We start from the raw sequence: 20,311 nt of genomic DNA, 5'->3' as shown, positions 1-20,311 counted from the left end.
TAAAATATCTTGGCCTATTCCACCTCTCCTTTCTCTTACTCCCAGTGAATTTCCCTTTTTGTCATTGACTCCATTTTTACAATATATTTATCTTCAAATTCAGCTCTCTCCTGTGCTTTATCTATAAAAACTCCTTCTACCTGCTCTATTAAATGAGGAGTTTCATATGAGTATTATCAGCATCATTTTTTTCTATGCAGAAATACATGCAGTTCATCATCAAGTCCCTCATATTTTACCCTTCTATGCTCTCTATGCTTCACATGAGTCCTGTATTTGAAGGTCAAACTTTCTGTTCAGCTCTGGTCATTTCAACAGGAAAACTTGAAATTCCCCTGGTTCATTGAAAGTTCATCTTTTACCCTGGAATAAGATGTTGAGTTTTGCTGGGTAGTTGATTCTCAGTTGCATTCCAAGCTCTTTTGCCTTCTGGAATATTATATTCCAAGCCCTACAAGACCTTAATGTTGTTGCTGCTAAGTCCTGTGTGATCCTGACTGCAGCTCCATGATATTTGAATTATGTCCTTATGGCTGCTTATAATATTTTCTCTTTGACTTGGGAGTTCTGGAATTTGGCTATAATATTCTTAGGGTTTGTTCTTTTTTGGATCTCTTTCCAGGGGAGATTGGTGGATTCTCTCAATTTCTATTTTGCCCTCTGCTTCTAGGATATCAGGGCAATTTTCCTGTAGGATTTCTTTAAAAATGAGGTCAAGGCTCTTTTCCTGATCATGACTTTCAGGTATCCCAATAATTTTTAAAATTATCTTTCTTGAATCTGTTTTCCAGATCAGTTGTTTTTTCAATGAGATGTTTCACATTTTCTTTTAATTTTTCATTCTTTTGGTGTTGAAGTATTGTGTCTTGACTTCTCATAAAGTAAAGTCATCAGCTTCCTTTAGCTCCATTTTACATCTGAAGGATGTGTTTTCCTCAGTGCCTTATCTTCTTTTCCATCTGGCCAGTTCTGCTTTTTAAAGCATTAACTTTTTGAACTGTTTTATCCATTTGACCTATGCTGGTTTTTAACATGTTATTTTCTTCAGCATTTTTTTTGTATCTCCTTGACTAAGCTGCTGACGTCTTTTTCATGTTTTTCCTGCATCTCGTTTCTTTTCCAAATTTTTCTTATATCCCCCTTAATTGATTTTCAAAATATTTTTTGAGCTCTGTCATAGCCTGATCCCAACTTTCGTTTTTCATGGAGTCTTTAGATGCAGGATCTTGTACTTCCTCATCTTCATATTGAGTATTTTGATCCTTCTTGGGATCATAAACAAAGAATTTCTCAATGGTGTCCCTTTTTTCCTCTGTTTACTCATTTCTCTAGCCTGTGCCTGGTTTTGGGGTGCTTCCTGAGCTTTTGACTATTATTGGGATACCTGCTTTGTAAGTTTTTTTGGGGGGCACACCCCACTGGTACTTTTATTCCTCCAAGGGCATATGCTTTCTTGCCTGTGCTTTGATATGTAGATGACCACAGGCACTCTCCTCTGCCCTGGGCTGTAAGGAGGGGCCTGCTATCTTAGTATGGAAGGCCAAACTGCAACCTGGATCTGAGTGTGGACAAACAGCAGAGTCCTGCCCCAGGGAGAGCAGAGAGATTTCTGCAGTCTCCCCTGACCCCCTTACTGTCTGTGGGCTGTGTTCTGGAGGTGCAGACTAGTTTCCCCTTATTCTCACTGCAAGTTCTGCGACTGGTTGCGCCTTACTCCACACTCATTCTGGGTTAGCAGAGTTCTCTCATGGCCCCTTCAAGCTGTTGGACTGGGCTGGGCTGGGCTGGGCTGCAGCTGAGGCTTTTTTCCCAACCCCTGGTCCTGGTGAAACACACCTTTCCCATGGAACTTCTAAGTTATCTTGGACTGGGAAAATGTATCACAGTCTTTCTGTGGGTTCTGCCCCTCTAAATTTTGGCTAGTCATAATTTGTTGACTTTTGGTGTTTTGGGGAAAGGAGTTTCTGGGAAATGCTGCCTTCACACTGCCATCTTGGCTCCCCACCCATCTTGGCTCTGCCCCCAAAAGTGTTGTTAACGAAAAGAATGTTCAACTTGGATCAAGGGACTTGGGATCCACATCTCTGATTTTTCTTAGCTAGGTGAACTTGGGCATGCCATTCAACCTGTTTCCTCATCAGTAAAATGAAAATTCAATTAAACAGACTTTTGTTAAGTGTCTATTGTATCCAGAATACCAAATACCATAGTGATTTTTTTAGAAAGATTTTATTTATTTTGAGTTTTATAATCCCCCCCATTCTTGCTTCCCTCCACCCACCCCCTGTAGAAGGCATTCTGTTAATCTTTACATTGTTTCCATTGTATAGGATGATCTCAGTTGAATGTGATGAGAGAGAAATCATATCCTTAAGGAAGAAAAATAAAGTATAAGAGATAGCAAAATTACATAGTAAGATAACAGTTTTTTCCTAAGTTAAAGGTAAATAGTCTTTGGTCTTTGTTCAAACTCCACAATTCTTTTTCTGGTTACATGGTATTCTCCATTGCAGATAGCCCATCATTTTTCCTGATTGTTGCACTGATGGAATGAGTGAGTCCTTCAAGGTTGATCATCACTCCCATGTTGTTGTTAGGGTGTACAGTGTTTTTCTGGTTCTGCTCATCTCACTCAGCATCAGTTTGTGCAAATCTTTCCAGGCTTCCCTGAATTCCCATCCCTCCTGGTTTCTAATAGAACAGTAGTGTTCCATGACATACATATACCACATTTTGTTAAGCTATTCCCCAGTTGAAGGACATTTACTTGATTTCCAATTCTTTGCCACCACAAGTTGCTATGAATATGTTGGTACAAGTGATGTTTTTACCCTTTTTCATAATATCTTCAGGGTATAGACCCAGTAGTGAATACCATGAGAATTTAATTAAAATATTATTCTTGCCTTCATGGAGTTCAGACTCCAGTAGGAGAGACAGCAGAGATGTATAACTATGATATTCTATAATGCCTAGAAAAACGCATCTGTGAGAGAAAGGATGTAATGACTGAGACAGGAATGCTTCCTGTAAGAGAAGACATTTGAATTTAGCTTTAAAGCATGTGTAGGAATAGCAGGTGAAGAGGGGAAGGAAGGATAAAAAGGAATGTTTCAAGCACCAGAACTAACATGAACAAAAGCATGAATTTGTAGGACACAAAGTGCTGTTTAGGAGACATCATTAACAGAGCATTTTGGGTAGAATAAATAATGTTGGTGAAATAGTATGAGAGAAGACTGAGAGGGTAGAGTAGCCCCAGACCCTGGAGGCCTTGTATATCAGTACCACCTATTTCTTATAAGGTAGAAGGAAAATGCTTGATATCACTGCCCTGATTTTAAAAGATTCCTGGGCTTGATGTGAGGAGAAACTTCTCATTTGACTCTGGGCAAGTCATCACTCTGAAGTTCCTTTTTCTCATATTCATATGAGGACTATATATTATTTCTCTGACTTACCTCAGAAGGTTATCTGGTGGAAAGTGCTGTGTAAACTCTGAAGCACATGAGATCATAAAAATTATTCTTTTTTCATTTTGGACAAAGCCAGAAATGTATTGGGTAAGGAAGGGGTGGAGGGAGGGAAAGAAGTGCAAATTAAAGTAACTTTGAGGTACATCTCACACCTATCAGATTGACAGAAAAGGGAAATGGCAATTGTTGGAGGGACTGTGGAAAATTTGGGGCAGTAATACATTGTTGGTTGAATTAAAGGACTATTCTGGAGAGCAATTTGGAACTTTAGCCAATGGGCTATAAAACTGTGCATACCTTTTGATAGGTCTGTATCACAAAGAGATCCAAGAAAAAAGAAAAGGACTCATATGAACAAAAATATTTATAGCATCTATTTTTATGGTGGCAAAGAATTGGAAAGTGAGGGTTTGACCATCAATTGAGGAAAGGCTGAGCAAGTAGTACTATAGGATTTTAATGACATACTGTTGTGCTATAAGAAGTGATAAGCAGGATGGTTTCAGAAACACCTTGAAAGACATATATGAACTGATGCAAAGTAAAGTGAGCAGAACCAGGAGAACATTGTACATAGTAATAGCAACACTGTGCAGTGATCAACTGTGAATGATTTAATTATTCTTATCAATACAATGATTCAAGACAATTCCTAAAGACTTAAGATGAAAAATGCTATCCACCTCCAGAAAAATAACTGAAAATATAGATTGAAATATAATTTTTTCACTTTTTTCTTTCTTTTTTTTGCAACCTGGCTAACATGGAAATGTTTCTCATGATTTCACATGCATAATTGATATCTCATTTCTTGTCTTCATAGTAGATGGGGAGGGGGAGAATTCACATCTCAAAGTTTAAAAAAATGTTAAAAATAAATATATAATAAAAAGTAAAAAAAAGAATTTATGACTCCTGAATTTCTAGATCATTCATTACTTTATGCTGCTCTGATCTTAATGACAATTCCTAACATATATGCAGCTCTTTATATGTAACAAAACACTTTTACATATGTTATCCTACTAGATCCTTAACAGCAGTCCTATGAGAGAGGCAGAACTGAGATTATTATAACCATTTTGTGTATAAAGAAAATAAAGTTTATGTAGATCAAAGAACTCTAGCAGTTTATCTCTCAACTAGTTAATTGTAGAATTGACCTTTGAACACTAGGACTTCTGGCTCCTAGTCCATTTGGGGAGAATTCTATGCCATTAAGCAACTCTGTCCCTCAGGGGACAACATTTAACCTTTCTGAACCTCAGTTGGATAAGGGGGTTGGACTAGATGGTCTCTGGGGTTCCCTTTAGCCCTACTCTATGATACTCTGGTCTTGCTGATTTTGACTGGAGATAGGTGCTTATTGGATTGTAGCCTATTTCCATGTTATCCCTTTCAGTACTTGGAGATTCTCTTTTGAGAAGGATATGTGTAGTCATGAGACGTTATTGTGGATTCTTAGAATAACAGAGATGTAAGGCCATCTAGTCTAATCTGTCCATTTCTTAGAATGGAAAAGAAACTGAGTCAGAGTGGAGTGAACACATAGAGCTAGATTCTTAGCCTCCTGACTCGGAGGCCTCTCTTTTTCTCACTAGCCCTTGCTGTCTCTATTTTTGTTAGGGTTCTAGTCAGTATTATTCTGAACATAACTTTGTTCATCTCCAGAACCCAAGAGGACTCCTAGCCCACATTTAAGTTATGTTTAAGATGCTAAATATATATTTCTTCAGGGTACAGAACTGCCTGTCTTCCATTTCTGTTTACTTCATGATGCTTTCTCATTCTCTTTCCCTGAACCTTAGTAAAGGTAAACCTTAGCTTTTGCCTCTTATTTACATTTCTCTTACAGTCTCATACTTTTTTAAAAAATGCCCCTTTCTAGGTTGTAATACATCTCAATGTCTTGCACATAGTAGGTCTTAGTGAATAGGGATTGAATAAATAAGTAGATAAATTAGGCAAGTGTGCACATAATATCTTTTGTACATTAGTTATTTTAACAATTATTTATTGAAGGACTGCCTGTAACTTGGATATGCCATTTATTTTCATGCTGAAGCTAAACAACTTATCCTTAGGACTCTTCATAAGGGAAATAAGTATAGATTGTTATTAGACTCTTAGAATTTTGAAATCTTGGACTGGTAAATACTGAGCCTCAAAATCTTAGAGTTGTAGTGATAGGAATTTCATAGTTGAAAGGCAACCTTAGCATCTCTCCAAATTTCCTTCTGGTGCATGGTTGCCCTCTATAATATCTAGGCAGCACAGTAGATAGGGGACTCTTAGAATCAGGAAGAGCTGAGTTCAAATTCAGACTCAGATACTGACTCTATATTTATGGGTAAAGCACTTAGCCTTTGTCTGCCTCAGATATTTCGTCTGTAAAATGGAACTAAGGAAAGCAGCTGTCTCTTAGAGTTATTGTGAGGGTAAATGAGATACCATTTGCTTTGCAAACCTTAAAAGTGCCATGTAAATGCTAGTCTGGCCTCTGTGACATTCCAATATCTGTTCATTCAACATCTTAAATTCCTCCAACAGTTGCCTATTCAATCAACCCCTTCCTCTTTTAGATAGTTCTTATTGAAAAACTCTTCCTTAATCAGCCTAAATCTTTGTAATTTCCCCGTTCCTGTAATTTCCCCCTTTCCTTTATGTTTTAGCATATAATAATTTGGGAATGATACCTCTTAACATTGATTACTTAAGAGTTTGGGATGAAGTTGTCAGTGTGAGCAGGCTGTCATATTGCTTTTCCTAGAGTGATAAAGGATAGTGTATTTGCTTGGACTCAGGGGTCTATTTTCTAGATGGGCTCACCTGCCACGTTTAATTGCTAAGGCTTTAGAAAAATATTTTGAGATGGTTTAAGAAGTCGAGGAAACATTTCTGAATGATCTCATCTCCTAAATGAACCTTTAATGAGATAGGTGAATGGCTGTTGTGCTTTCCTTGCCCAGAGAATCTTAAGAGATTAATTAACAGGAAGGCCTCAAAACCACATGTTCCTTCATCTTGGAAGTATTCCTGTATTTGCTTAATGTACCAGCTGTGCAAATAAATTTGTTTATACTGCTGCTAAATTGGAATGATGGTACCTACCTGAGACTGTCTGAATTCAGAAATTGCTTATAAAGTCAAAAACTTTACACTGATTATTTAAGGAAGGGACATCTGTTGACAAAGGATTGAACACAGACTTAGAATTTAACCTTCTGCCCCTCAGTTCCTTCATATGTGATATGAACATGATAGTATCTGCTCTACCTATGTACTAAGGATGGGAATATCATACAATTAGAATTGGAAGATATTAGAGATCATCTGTTTCAACCATCCCTTTATTTTATTTATATAAATATTTTAATTGTTTTCCAATTATATACAATAGTAGATTTTTTTGTAATGTTTGTAAGGTTTTGAATTTTTTATTTTTCCCCATCCTCCCTTCCCTCTTCCCCCCAACAGAAGGCAATCTGATAATCTTTACATTGTTTCTGTGATATGCATTGATCAGAATTGAATGTGTTGAGAGAAAAATACATATCCTTGAGGAAGGAATAAAAAATTAGAGATAGCAAAATTATGTAATACATAAGATAACTTTTTTAAAAATTGGAGGTAATAATCTTTGGTCCACAGTTTTTTCTCTGGATATCCTTTTATTTTTACACTTGATCTTAGCCAAAAGGCCAAGAAGTGATGATATCCCTTTATTTAAAAAATTTTTTTTTCCAAATACATGTAGAGCTACTTTTCAACATTCACTTTTAAATAAGATTTTTGAATTTCACGTTTTTCTGCTTCCCACCCCCTTCCACTTGAAAGCAAGTAATCTAAAATAGATTATATACACACACACACACACACACACACACACACGCACACAATCATGTTAAACATATTTCCATATTAATCATGTTGTGAAAGAAGTATCAGAAGAGAAGGGGAAAAACATAAGAAAGAAAAAACATAAGACAAATTTTAATGATTGCTTTTTTTCCCCCTGTTTTTTGCAAGACAAGGGTTAAGTGACTTGCCCAAGGTCATACAGCTGGTAATTATTAAGTGTCAGGCTAGATTTGAACTAAGTCATCGTGATTCCAGGGTCAGTGCTGTATGCACTGCGCCACCTAGCTGCTCCCTAAAAAATTTTTAAAAAGGGAAAATAATATGCTTTGTTTTGCATTCAGACTTGTAGTTCTTTGGATATGAATGGTGTTTTCTATTACGTCTTTTAGAATTGTCTTTAATCATTGTACTGTTGAGAAGAGCTCACACAATGTTGCTGTTACTGGTACTATCTTCTGGTTCTGTTCAGTTCTTTCAGTATCAATTCACATAAATCTTTCCAGGATTTTATAAAATCCACCTACTCATGATTTTTTTTTTTTAGGTTTTTTGCAAGACAAACGGGATTAAGTGGCTTGCCCAAGGCCACACAGCTAGGTAATTAGTAAGTGTCTGAGACCGGATTTGAACCCAGGTACTCCTGACTCCAGGGCTGGTGCTTTATCCACTATGTCACCTAGCCGCCCCTCTACTCATGATTTCTTACAGAACAATAGTATCCTGTCATATTCATATACCACATTTTGTTCAGCTTTTCCTTGCTTGATGGGCAGCCCCTCAATTTCCAGTTCTTTGCCACTTCTATAAAAATAACTACTATAAATATTTTTGTTTATGTGGGTCTTTATCCCTTTTTTAGGATTTCTTTGGGATATAGATCTACTAGTGATGTTGCCAGATCAAAGGCAGAGTTTAATAACCCTTTGAATATAGTTACAAAATTCTCTCCAGAATGGTTGGATCAGTTTACAACTCCACCAACAGTGCATTAGTGTTTCAGTTTTCTCACATCCCCTCTAACATTTATCATTTTCCTTTTTTTGTCATATTGACTAATGTGATAGATGTGAAGATGGTACCACAGAGTTTTAAACATCCCTTTATTCTACAGATGCTCTTAACATAGGGCTAGGGAGCTCAGGGTTCACAAATCATAGAGCTGGGGTTACCAAGGTCCTTTTGATTGCATATCAAGTTCTCTTTCCATTCATTACCATATTACTAGGAGGATCAGATACAAGGTCTTTTCATTATTTTCCTTCTTGTTCTTCAAAGTGTCTTGTTATGTCTATGTGAATGGTGGACCTTCTTCCCATTCTGCAACAGTCCAGTGCTGGTCACTTTACTATTCCTTGCTCATTCACTACATGACCTTGGTCAAGTCATTTTACCTCTGGGGAGCTGAGTTTGCAACTCTTTAAAATGATACTGGTCTTCTGTCTCAATAATACTCAACACTAATTATGAAAATGCTTTGTAAAAATTGTAAGATTTTTACCAATCTTTCAATTCCAGTGCCTTCCCTTTGTTAATCATTTCCCACTTATACTTTATGTCTTGTTTGAACTTACTTGTTTGTGGTCCCCCCCCCACCTTTAGACTGTGAGTTTTTGTTGGGTAGGGGCTGTCTTATGCTTCTCTTTGTATCTCTGGTGTTTAGCAGTGTTTGGCCTATAGAAGATGCTTAGAAAATGCTTATTAACTAATACTTTTTTAAAATTTATTTTTATTCAAGATATTATTTGAGTTTTACAATTTTCCCTCCAATCTTATTCCCCCCCACCCCATGGAAAGCAATCTGTCAATCTTTACTTTGTTTCCTTGATCCAAATTGGGTGTGATGAGAGAGAAATCATCTCTTTAAAGAAGAGAAGAGAAGTCTAAGAGGTAACAAGATCAGACAATAAGATATCTGTTTTTTTCTAAAGTAAAGGGAATAGTCCTTGAACTTTGTTCAAACTCCACAGGTCCTTATCTGGATACAGATGGCACTCTCCTTTGCAGACAGCCCAAAATTGTTCCCAATTCTTGAACTGATGGAATGAGCGAGTCCTTCAAGGTTGATCATTGCCCCCATGTTGCTGTTAGGGTGTACAGTGTTTTCCTGGTTCTGCTCATCTCACTCAGCATCAGTTCATGCAAATCCCTCCAGGCTTCCCTGAATTCCCATCCCTCTTGGTTTCTAATAAAACAATAGTGTTCCATCACATACATATACCACAGTTTGCTAAGCCATTCCCCAATTGAAGGACATTTATTTGATTTCCAATTCTTTGCCACCACAAACAGGGCTGCTATAAATATTTTTGTACAAGTGATGCTTTTACCCTTTATCATCATCTTTTCAGGGTATAGACCCAGTAGTGGTATTGCTGGGTCAAAGGGTATGCAAGTTTTTTGTTGCCCTGTGCGAGTAGTTCCAAATAGCTCTCCAGAAGGGTTGGATGAGTTCACAGCTCCACCAACAGTGTAATAGTGTCCCAGATTTCCCACATCCCTTCCAGCAATGATCATTATGCTTTCTGGTCATATTGACCAATCTGAGAGGTGTGAGGTGGTACCTCAGAGAAGCTTTAATTTGCATTTCTCTAATAATTAATGGTTTAGAGCATTTTTTCATATGGCTATGGATTGCTTTGATCTCCTCATCTGTAAATTGCCTTTGCATATCCTTTGACCATTTGTCACTTGGGTAATGGCTTTTTGTTTTAAAAATATGACTCAGTTCTCTGTATATTTTAGAAATGAGTCCTTTGTCAGAATCATTAGTTGTAAAGATTGTTTCCCAATTTACTACATTTCTTTTGATCTTGGTTACAGTGGTTTTATCTGTGCAAAAGTTTTTTAATTTAATGTAATCAAAATCATCTAATTGGTTTTTGGTGATAGTATTCCTTAGTCATAAACTGCTCCCCTTTCCATAGATCTGACAGGTAAACTAGTCCTTGATCTTCTAATTTGCTTATAGTATTGTTTTTTATGTCTAAGTCCTGTAACCATTTGGATCTTATCTTGGTAAAGGGTGTTAGGTGTTGGTCTAATCTAAGTTTCTTTTATACTAACTTCCAATTATCCCAACAGTTTTTATCAAACAGGGAGTTTCTATCCCAATGGCTGGACTCTTTGGGTTTATCAAACAGCAGATTACTATAATCATCTCCTGCTTTTACACCTAGTCTATTCCACTGGTCCACCACTCTATTTCTTAGCCAGCACCAAACAGTTTTGATGACTGATGCTTTATATTATAATTTTAGATCAGGCAGGGCTAAGCCACCTCGTTTTGTACTTTTTTTCATTAAGCTCCTGGCAATTCTTGACTTTTTATTTCTCCATATGAATTTACTTACAATTTTTTCTAACTCATTAAAGTAATTTTTTGGAATTTTGATTGGTAGGGCACTAAACAGATAGTTTAGTTTTGGTAGAATTGTCATTTTTATTATATTAGCTCTACCTATCCATGAGCAGTTGATATTTTTCCAGTTATTTAAATCTGATTTAATTTGTGTGAGAGGTGTTTTATAATTGTTTTCAAAAAGATTCTATCTTGGCAAATAGACTCCCAAATATTTTATATTGTCTGAGGTTACTTTGAATGGTATTTCTCTTTCTAGCTCTTCCTGCTATATCTTGCTAGACATATATAGAAAAGTTGAGGATTTATGAGGTTTTATTTTATAACCTGCAACTTTGCTAAAATTGCTAATTGTTTCCAGTAGATTTTTGGATGATTCCTTGGGATTCTCTAGGTAGACCATCATGTCATCTGCAAAGAGTGAGAGCTTTGTCTTTTCCTTCACAGTTCTAATTCCTTCAATTTCTTTTTCTTCTCTAATTGCTGATGCTAACATTTCTAATACAATATTGAATAGTAGTGGTGATAATGGGCATTCTTGTTTAACCCCTGATCTTACTGGGAATGCCTCTAGCCTCTCCCCATTGAATATAATGCTTGTTGGTTTCAAATAGATAACTGCTAATTATTCTAAGGAACAGTCCATTTATTCCTACACTCTCTAGTGTTTCTAATAGGAATGGATGCTGTATTTTGTCAAAAGCTTTTTCAGCATCTGTTGATATGATCATATGATTTCTGATAGGTTTGTTGTTGATATCATTGAGTATACTAACAGTTTTCCTAATATTGAACCAACCCTGCATTCCTGGAATAAATCCTTCTTGATCATAATGTATTATCCTAGTGATAACTTGTTATAATTGTTTTGCTAAGATTTTATTTAAGATTTTTGCATCTATATTTCTCAGGGAAATAGGTCTATAATTTTCTTTTTCTGTTTTAACTCTAACTGGTTTAGGTAACAGCACCATATTGGTTTCATAGAAAGAGTTAGGCAGAGTTCCATCTTTCCCTATTTTTCCAGAGTATATAGAATTGGAACCAATTGTTCCTTAAATGTTTGGTGAATCCATCAGGCTGTGGAGATTTTTTCTTAGGGAGTTCAATGATGGCTTGTTGAATTTCTTTTTCTGAGATAGGGTTGTTTAGGTATTTAATCTCTTCTTCATTTAACCTGGGCAACTTATATTTTTGTAAATATTCATCAATTTCACTTAGATTATCAAATTTATTGGCATAGAGTTGGGCAAAATAATTTCGAATTATTACTTTAATTTCCCCCTCATTGGTGGTAAGTTCACCTTTTTCATTTATGACACTAGCAATTTTGTTTTATTCTTTCTTGTTTTTAATCAAATTGACCAGAGGTTTATCGATTTTATTGGTTTTTTTCATAATACAACTTTTGGTTTTATTTGTTAATTCAGTAGTCTTTTCCTTTTGATTTTATTAATTTCTCCTTTAATTTTTAGAATTTCTAATTTGGTATTTAATTGGGGATTTTTGATTTGTTCTTTCTCTAATTTTTTTAGTTGCATGTTTAGTTCATTGATTTCCTCTTTCTCCAATTTATTCATGTAAGCATTTGGAGCTATAATATATCCCCTGAGAGTCACTTTGAATGAATCCCATAGGTTTTGGTATGTTGTTTCATTATTATCATTATCTCGGATAAAATGCTTAATTCTTTCTATAATTTGTTTTTTGGTCCACTCATTTTTTAAAATGAGGTTATTGAGTTTCCAATTTGTTCTGGGTCTGTATCTCCTTGGCCCAATATTGCATATGACTTTTATTGCATTGTGATCTGAGAAGATGTATTCACTATTTCTGTCTTTCTACAGTTGATCATTAGATTTTTATGTCCTAATACATGGTCAATTTTTGTATAAGTTCCATGTACTGAAAAGAAAAAGGTATATTCCTTTCTATCCCCATTCAGTTTCCTCCATAAGTCTACCATATCTAATTTTTCTAACAATCTATTTACTTCCTTAACTTCTTTCTTGTTTATTATACGATTCAATTTATCTAGATCTGAGAGTGGGAGGTTGAGGTCTTCCAGTAGTAGAGTTTTGCTGTCTATATCTTCCTATAGTTCTTTTAGCTTCTCCTCTAAGAATTAGGGTGCTGTCCCACTGGGTGTATATATATTCAGTACTGAAATAACTTTATTGTCTATGGTACCTTTTAGGAGGATAAAGTTTCCTTCCTTGTCTCTTTTAATGCTATCTGTTTTTGCTGCTGCTTTGTCTGACATAAGGATTGCTACCTCTGCTTTTTTTACTTCAGCTGAAGCAAAATATATTTTGCTCCAACCTTTTACCTTTACTCTATATGTATCTCTCTGCTTCAAATGAGTTTCTTGTAAGCAGCATATTGTAGGATTCTGGTTTTTAATCCACTCTGCTATTTGCTTACATTTTATGGGAGAGTTCATCCCATTCACAAAGTTATGATTACTGATTCTTTATTGCCCTCTGTGCTATCTTCCCTCTGTTCGTATTTTTCCCCTCCCCCCCCACTTATCCATATTCCCCAGTATTTTATTTCTGAATACCACCCCCTTCAGTATGTTTGCCCTCCTATATCACCCCTCCCCTTTCCCTTTTTCCCTTTTCCCTTCCTTCCTTTTGTCATTTCTCCTTTTTTTCCCCCACTCCCCTTCCCTTTCTCTGTCCCTCCTCCCCTTTTAATACTTGAAAGGTTAGATGTTTTATAAGTTAACTGAGTATGTGTAGGTTGACTTTAAGCCAAGTCTGATGAGAAGAAGATTCAGGTGTTTCTCCTCTGCTCCCTTCTTCCCCTCTATTACCATAGGTTTTTTTGTACCTCTTAGTGTAATGAGATTTACCCCATTCAGTCCCCTCCCTCCTCCCGTCTCTTTCCTGTCCCCCTTTTTAAGGATGTAGTGTTTTTTTAGATCATTATATCTAAATCATAGAAAATTCTGAGTGTCTTTCACTTCTAGTTCAGTATATTCTATCTAATAGAGTTAAAATTCTTGAGAGTTATTAGAGTCTTTCTCCCAAATGCGGTTAAAGCCAGTTACATCTCTTTAGATAGCAGTCTCATGGATTGATCATAAATGTCCATTATTTCTGGCTCGATATATTCTCTCTCTGTTAGAGTTACAATTCTCAAGATTTATTTCCCCATGCCAGTTTTAGCTAGTTTTAACTTATTGGATAGCAATTTTTTTTCATTTTACCACCCCCCCTTTTTTTTTACCTTTTCATGTGTCTCTTGAACCTCCTATTTGATGTCCAATTTTTCTATTTAGCTCTGGTCTTTTCATCAGGAATTTTTGGAATTCTTCCATTTCGTTAAATGTCCCGTCTTTTTCCCTGGAAGAAAAGGCTCAGCTTTGCGGGATAGTAGATTCTTGGCTGCATTCCAAGCTCCCTTGCTCTTTGAAATATCTTGTTCCAGGCCCTTCGATCCCTTAATGTTGATGCAGCCAGGTCCTGCGTGATCCTTACTGTGGCTCCTTGATATTTAAATTGTTTCTTTCTGGCTGCTTGTAGGATTTTCACTTTTTTCTGATAGTTCTGAAATTTGGCCACAACATTCCTTGGTGTTTTCATTTTAGGATCTTTTTCTGGAGGGTGTCTATGTATTCTTTCAATAACTACTTTGCCCTCCGATTCCATGATATAAGGGCAGTTTTCCATCACTAGATCGTATAATATTAAGGCCAGGCTTTTTTTCTCTTCAATGTTTTCAGGAAGTCCTATAATTCTCAGGTTGCCCTTCCTTGATCTATTCTCAAGGTCAGTGGTTTTGTTGATGAGGTATTTTACATTTGCTTCTATTTTTTCTATTTTTTGATTTTGTTTAACTGACTCTTGCTGTCTCATGGAGTCATTAGTTTCTGTAGACTCCATTCTTTTTTGGGCGGGGAGGAATTTTCCTTAACCTTTTGCAACTCCTTTTCCAATTAGTCAATTCCACTTTTGAAAGAGCTTTCCATTTGACCAATTGAGGTTTTGAGAGAATTATTTTCTTTTTGCATTTGCCAAATTGAGGATCTGAGAGAATTATTCTCATTTTGTATTTGTCCAATTGATGATGTGAGACATTTATTCTCATTTTGTAATTGTCCAATTGAGGATCTGAGAGATTTATTCTCCTTTTGTATTTGTCCAATTGTGCTTTCTAAGGATTTGTTTTCTTGTTGCAAGGTATTAATTGTCTCTCCCAAATTTTTAAGCTCCTTCCTTATTTTTTCAAGGAAGTCTTTCTGTGCTGGAGACCAGATTGTATTCTCCTCAGAGGTTCTAGGTCTTTCTGAGTTAGGGTTTTTCCCTTCCAAGAATTTTTCTATGGATCCACCTTTCTGCTGACCCTTCTTCATTTTGCTAAGACCTTAAGTTGGGGAGGGGCTGGTTCACAGGGGCTTGGGATCACTAAAGGCTTTACCCCCTGAATGTAATTTCTCTGGCTGGCCAGTAGGAGGTGTTGGTTGCTTTCTCTGGAGTGTCTGTGACCTTGATTGAGGCCTTCTCCCTTTGCTTGAAGGGAGGAGTTGGAACTATTGAATTCTTTTGCCTTCTATCAATGGTGCTCTTTACCCTGGTCTGAGGTCATTAGTCAGCTGGGCTGGTTCTTCTGCTCACACACCTGGGCCTGAGGCAGAATTAGTTTGCAATTGTTTGTTCAGGGAAGAGGTCTGAGCTGTAATGGGACTCTTGAGTTCCTCAGACCAGAGGAGCTCAGGGATGGTGTCCGCAGCTCTCCTGCACCTGAACTCTACCCCCAACCCTGTCTGCAAGCTCCCGGGAGACAGCACCAACACCAGTACCCCTACTCCCTAGTTTATTCAAGCCCCTGCTGTCTTGCCCCACCGCTGATCCAGCAGCTCCACCTCTTGGGCCCTCAGACTCCTGGTTCCAATTCAGCTCTTAATCTGGTTGATTGGGGCTGATCCTTCTGCTGAGCCCAGACTCACCCGCCCGAATTCGTCCAGTGCTGCTGGGGGAGAAAAAATCTTGAGGTAGATGTTCTTTCTCCTGGCTTTTCTTTCTGGGTGTTGTGGGTCGGATGTCTTTTAAGAGGTTTGTGTCATATTATAGATGGGGAAAGATCAGGAGACTTTAGAACTGTGCCTGTCTTCTCTCCACCATCTTGGCCAGAAGTTTTATTAACTAATATTTTTTTAAAAAAATCAACAAAATTTACATTGAGGAGTTTGGGTTCTTTTTCTTTTTTTTAAGTTTTTTTTGCAAATCAATGGGGTTAAGTGACTTGCCCAAGACCACACAGCTAGGTAATTATTAAGTGTCTGAGGCCAGATTTGAACTCAGGTACTCCTGACTCCAGGACTCATGCTCTATTCACTCTGCCACCTAGCCACCCCTCGAGTCTGGGTTCTTAAAGGAGATTTATAAGCTCTGGCAAGTTCTACTAGGCTGAAATGCCTTCAACATGGTTCATATATTGAACCATAGATTTGTTGTCTGGGACTCCTCAGGAATACAGAGAAGCTCATTTTCAGAAGATTCAACAACAAGAGACATGATTCTAGCTCTACCACTTCACGAAACTGCCTGTTGAGCAAATAAGGGATCCTTGTGGATGAAGAGGAGACTATCAGAATCTAGAAATTACTGACAATTATTTAAAAGAAGAACTTTTCACTACTCCTTTGAGGAAAGATCTGTTGATAGGAACAAATACAGAACTGGGACCAGCTGGTACACGGCCTTGTGATAATTTCAGCCTTCAAAAATCTTGGAGTAATCAACAACAGAGACTTCTGAAATGGATTCTGATCAAAAAAGAGGTTTTTGGGGATAGCAATGGATAATCTTGGTGGAAATGAACACTCCATCTTAGAATTTGTGGAAGAGGGGAAAAGGAAATGGAGAATAAGTGTTTATTTAGCTTCTATTATGTGATGGGTGCTGTGCTAAGCAGTTATTTACAGTATCTCATTTGATCCTATCAACAACTCAGTGAGGTAGGTGCTGTTATTATCTTAATTTTACAGTTGAGAAAACTGGAAAAACAGCAGTGAAATGACTTGGTCACAGTCATATAGCTAGTAAGTATCTGAGACTGGATTTGACTTCAGACCCAGTGTTCTGCCTCTAGAAGAAGAAATTCTGGTATAATCTGAGTCCAAATCTGACCTCAGACACTAGCTGTGTGACTCTGGACAAGTGACTTAACCCTGTTTGTCTCAGTTTTCTCATCTGTATAAAATGAGCTTAAGAAGGAAATGACAAATCACTCCATTATCTTTCCCAAGAAAACCCCAGATGAATAGTAGGACATGATTGAAAAACTACTTATGGAGAGATAAAAGACAACAGAGAAAACAAAAGATAAATACAGATTTGTAGCATGTTTCTGGAATAATAGCATCCGGAGTGCCTAAAAGCTCTGAATCTGATGAAACTGATGAAAAAATCTGGAAGCAACAAGAAAAATGGCTTTTTAAGGCTGTGTAGTAAAAAAAAGAGAAGGACAAAGGAAAGAACTGAACTGTGCTCCATTTGAATGAGATGAAAGAAAGTGGAGTTTCATCTTTTATTTTTCTTTATTTTGCTCTGTCAAATAACATTTTTCTTTTGGATTAGGAAGTGCAGAATAAAAACAACTAATAAAGAATTGACAGCTAAGATAAATAGGGAGACCGTCATAAGAAAATAAGTTGTTGCTCTTGATGAACTGAAGACTCTAGACCTGGATGAACTACATCCTTGATAGATGTGATATTCAGAAAATTGTGGAGAATGAAGGAGCTACTGCAGGTCTGGAAATGGGTAAAATATCCTGTTTTTTAAAAAAGCCAAAAAATGATTGAAATCTAAAAACTGTAGGCCACAGAATTTGACTTAAATTTCTGCCACCATTAACTTGTCTTTTGACTATTTGGTTTGTTTATTTTATATTATTACAATAATCTTGTTGTGAGAGTAAACATAAACCTCCCTGCCCTCCAAAAAAGATGAGAAACCTCAAGAATAGTGAGAGAGGGAATGTTAGGTGGCACAGTGGATAGAACATTGGCCCTGGAGTCAGGAATACCTGAGTTCAAATCCGGCCTCAGACACTTAATAATTACCTAGCTGTATGGCCTTGGGCAAGCTACTTAACCCCACTGCCTTGCAAAAAACCTTAAAAAAAAATAGTGAGAGAGAAAAAAGTGTACTTCTGTCTGTGTTCAGATTCCAATGGCTCTGTCTCTGGGATGTGTTGCCTTCTTTATCATAAGTCTACCAGAGAAGTTGCTTCAATATTTTTCTCACAGTTGCTATTACTAGCTATATTTCCCCCCATTCTATTTCTCCCCACTCTCATTTATTATTCTATTCTCTCTTTTCTTTCACCCTGTCCCTGCTCAGAAGTGTATTGTATCTGAGTATCCTCTCCCATGATCTTCCCTCTCTTCTATTACCAGCTCCCCATCCCTTTCCTCTCATTTTTCTCTAGGGCAAGATAGATTTCTCTACCCTATTAAGTGTGTATGTTATTTCCTCCCTGAACCATTTCTCATTCCCCCTTGCCTTCTCCCCATTCCATTCCATTACCAAAGCTTTTTCTTGACACTTTTATGTGAAATAATTTTATCTCCTTCTTCCTCTTCTTTGCCTTCCTCCCAGTACTTTATTTTATCACCCATTGATTCCATGTTATGTCATATTATATCACTATATTCAACTCCTTCTTGTGCCTTATCTATATATGCCCCTTTTAAACTGTTCTTATAAATGAGAAGGTTAATGTGAGTTATCAGTATCTTCTTCCAATGTAGGAATACAAGCATCTCAACATCATTAAGTTCCTCATAATTAATCCTTCTAGTTCACCCCCTCTATACTTCACCTGAGTCCTGTATGTGTAGATCAAACTTTCTGTTCAACTCTGGTCATTTCAGTAGGAGAGTTTGTAAGTCCTGTTTCACTGAAAGTCCATCTTTTCCCCTGAAAGAGGATGTTCAGTTTTGCTGGGTAGTTGATTCTCAGTTGTAAACACAAGATCTTTTGCCTTCCGGAATATCATATTCCAATCCCTACAAGGTCTTAATGTAAATGCTGCTAGATCCTGTGTAATCCTGACTATAGAGCCTTGGTAGTTGAATTGCTTGTTCCTGGCAGCATTTAGTGTTTTTTCTTTGACTTGGGAGTTTTGGAATATGGCTATAATATTCCTGGGGTTTTTATTTTGGGATCTCTTTCAGGAGGTGATTGGTGAATTCCCTCAATTTCTATTTTACCCTCAGCTTCTAGATCTTAGAGCAATTTTGCTGTATTATTTCTTGAAAAATGAAGTTTAGGCTCTTTTCCTGGTCATGACTTTGAGGTAGCCCAATAATTTTTAAATTATCTCTTCTGGATCTGTTTTCAAGGTAATTTATTTTCCAGTGAGATATTTCACATTTTCTTCTAATTTTTGGTTCTTTTGGTATTATTTTATTGTTTCTTGATTTCTCACAAAGTCATCAGCTCCCTTTAGTTCCATTCTACATTTGAAGGAGTTACTTTCTTCAGAGAGCTTTTTTATCTTCTTTTCCAGCTGGCCAATTCTGCTTTTTTAAGGCATTCTTCTCCTCATTTGTCATTTGGGTTAATTTTTCCATTTGGCCTAAACTGGTTTTTAACATGTTTTTTTTTTTTCAGTAATTTTTTGTATTTCTTTCACCAACCTGCTGACTTGGTTTTCAGGATTTATTTTCATGCTCTCATTTCTCCTCCCAATTTTTCTTCTAACTCTCTTAATTGTTTTTCAAAGTATTTTTTGAACTCTTTTATTACCTGAGCCATTTTCTGTTTGTCTTGGAGAATTTTGGATATAGAAGCTTCAACTTTGTCATCTTCTTAGTGTGTATTTTGGTCTTCCTTGGGACCAAAGTAATTGTCTATGTCAAATTTTTCTTTTTCTGTTGTTTGCTCGTTTCATTTGCCTGTGACTGATTAACTGCACTTCCAAGGCTTTGGGATACCCAACAGGACCTTAATTTCTCCAAGATCTTATGAGAAGCTCTGACTGCCCTCTTGCCTGTGCTCTAGTACGTGGATGAACACAAGTGTTCCCCTCTGCCCTGGTGCTGTGAGGAGAGTCCCTACTCGACTATGGTAGTATAGGGGCCCAAACTACAGCCTGAATCTGAGTGTGGGCAAACAGCAGAGTCCTGCCCCAGGGAGAGCAGAGAGACCTCTGTAGGCTCCCCTGACCCCCTTACTGTCTGTGGGCTTCGAGCTTTGGAAATGCTGAATGGTTCTGCTAATTCCCTCTGCAGGTTCTCACCACAAGGATGCTCTGAGGCTGGTGTACCATGCTCTCTCTGGTGCGACAGAATTCTCTTACCACCCTTCAAGCTGTACTCGGTTTTCCCAGCTCTGGAAACTACCCCCTAAGAGGTCTGGAAACTACCCCCTCTGCCACAGACCTAGATGCTCCCAGGGACCCAGGCACCCCATGGGCTGTTCCTGGAAGGCTAGATCTGGTTTGCTTTGGTCCAGCTGCACTGTGCCTGTGGCTGTGCTGTGGCTGCAGCTATTTCCAACCCCTGGTCCCAGTGAAACAGACCTTTCCTGTGGAATATCTCAATTGTCTTTGACTGGAAAATTGTATCACTCAGTCTTTCTGTGGACTCTGCCCCTCT

The 20,311-nt window shown here is 37.3% G+C and overlaps 1 protein-coding gene across 10 annotated transcripts in view; it reads left to right on the top strand.

Annotated features, from left to right (window-relative positions):
* Positions 1-20,311, top strand: part of FAM168A (family with sequence similarity 168 member A) — a 238,127-nt gene that overhangs the window by 63,680 nt on the left and 154,136 nt on the right. The window contains exon 2 of one of the 10 annotated variants that reach the window (XM_074216837.1): positions 19,946-20,066. The exons of the other annotated variants lie outside the window; for them this stretch is intronic. The gene's annotated coding sequence lies outside the window, so the exon portion shown is untranslated. The remainder of the gene's footprint in view (positions 1-19,945; positions 20,067-20,311) is intronic. 10 annotated transcript variants of the gene reach the window in all.

The sequence above is a fragment of the Macrotis lagotis genome, chromosome 1, assembly GCF_037893015.1.
Source record: "Macrotis lagotis isolate mMagLag1 chromosome 1, bilby.v1.9.chrom.fasta, whole genome shotgun sequence".
Taxonomy (NCBI): domain Eukaryota; kingdom Metazoa; phylum Chordata; class Mammalia; order Peramelemorphia; family Peramelidae; genus Macrotis; species Macrotis lagotis.
Note: the sequence above shows the minus strand (reverse complement) of the source record. Positions and strands in the feature narration are given on the sequence as shown.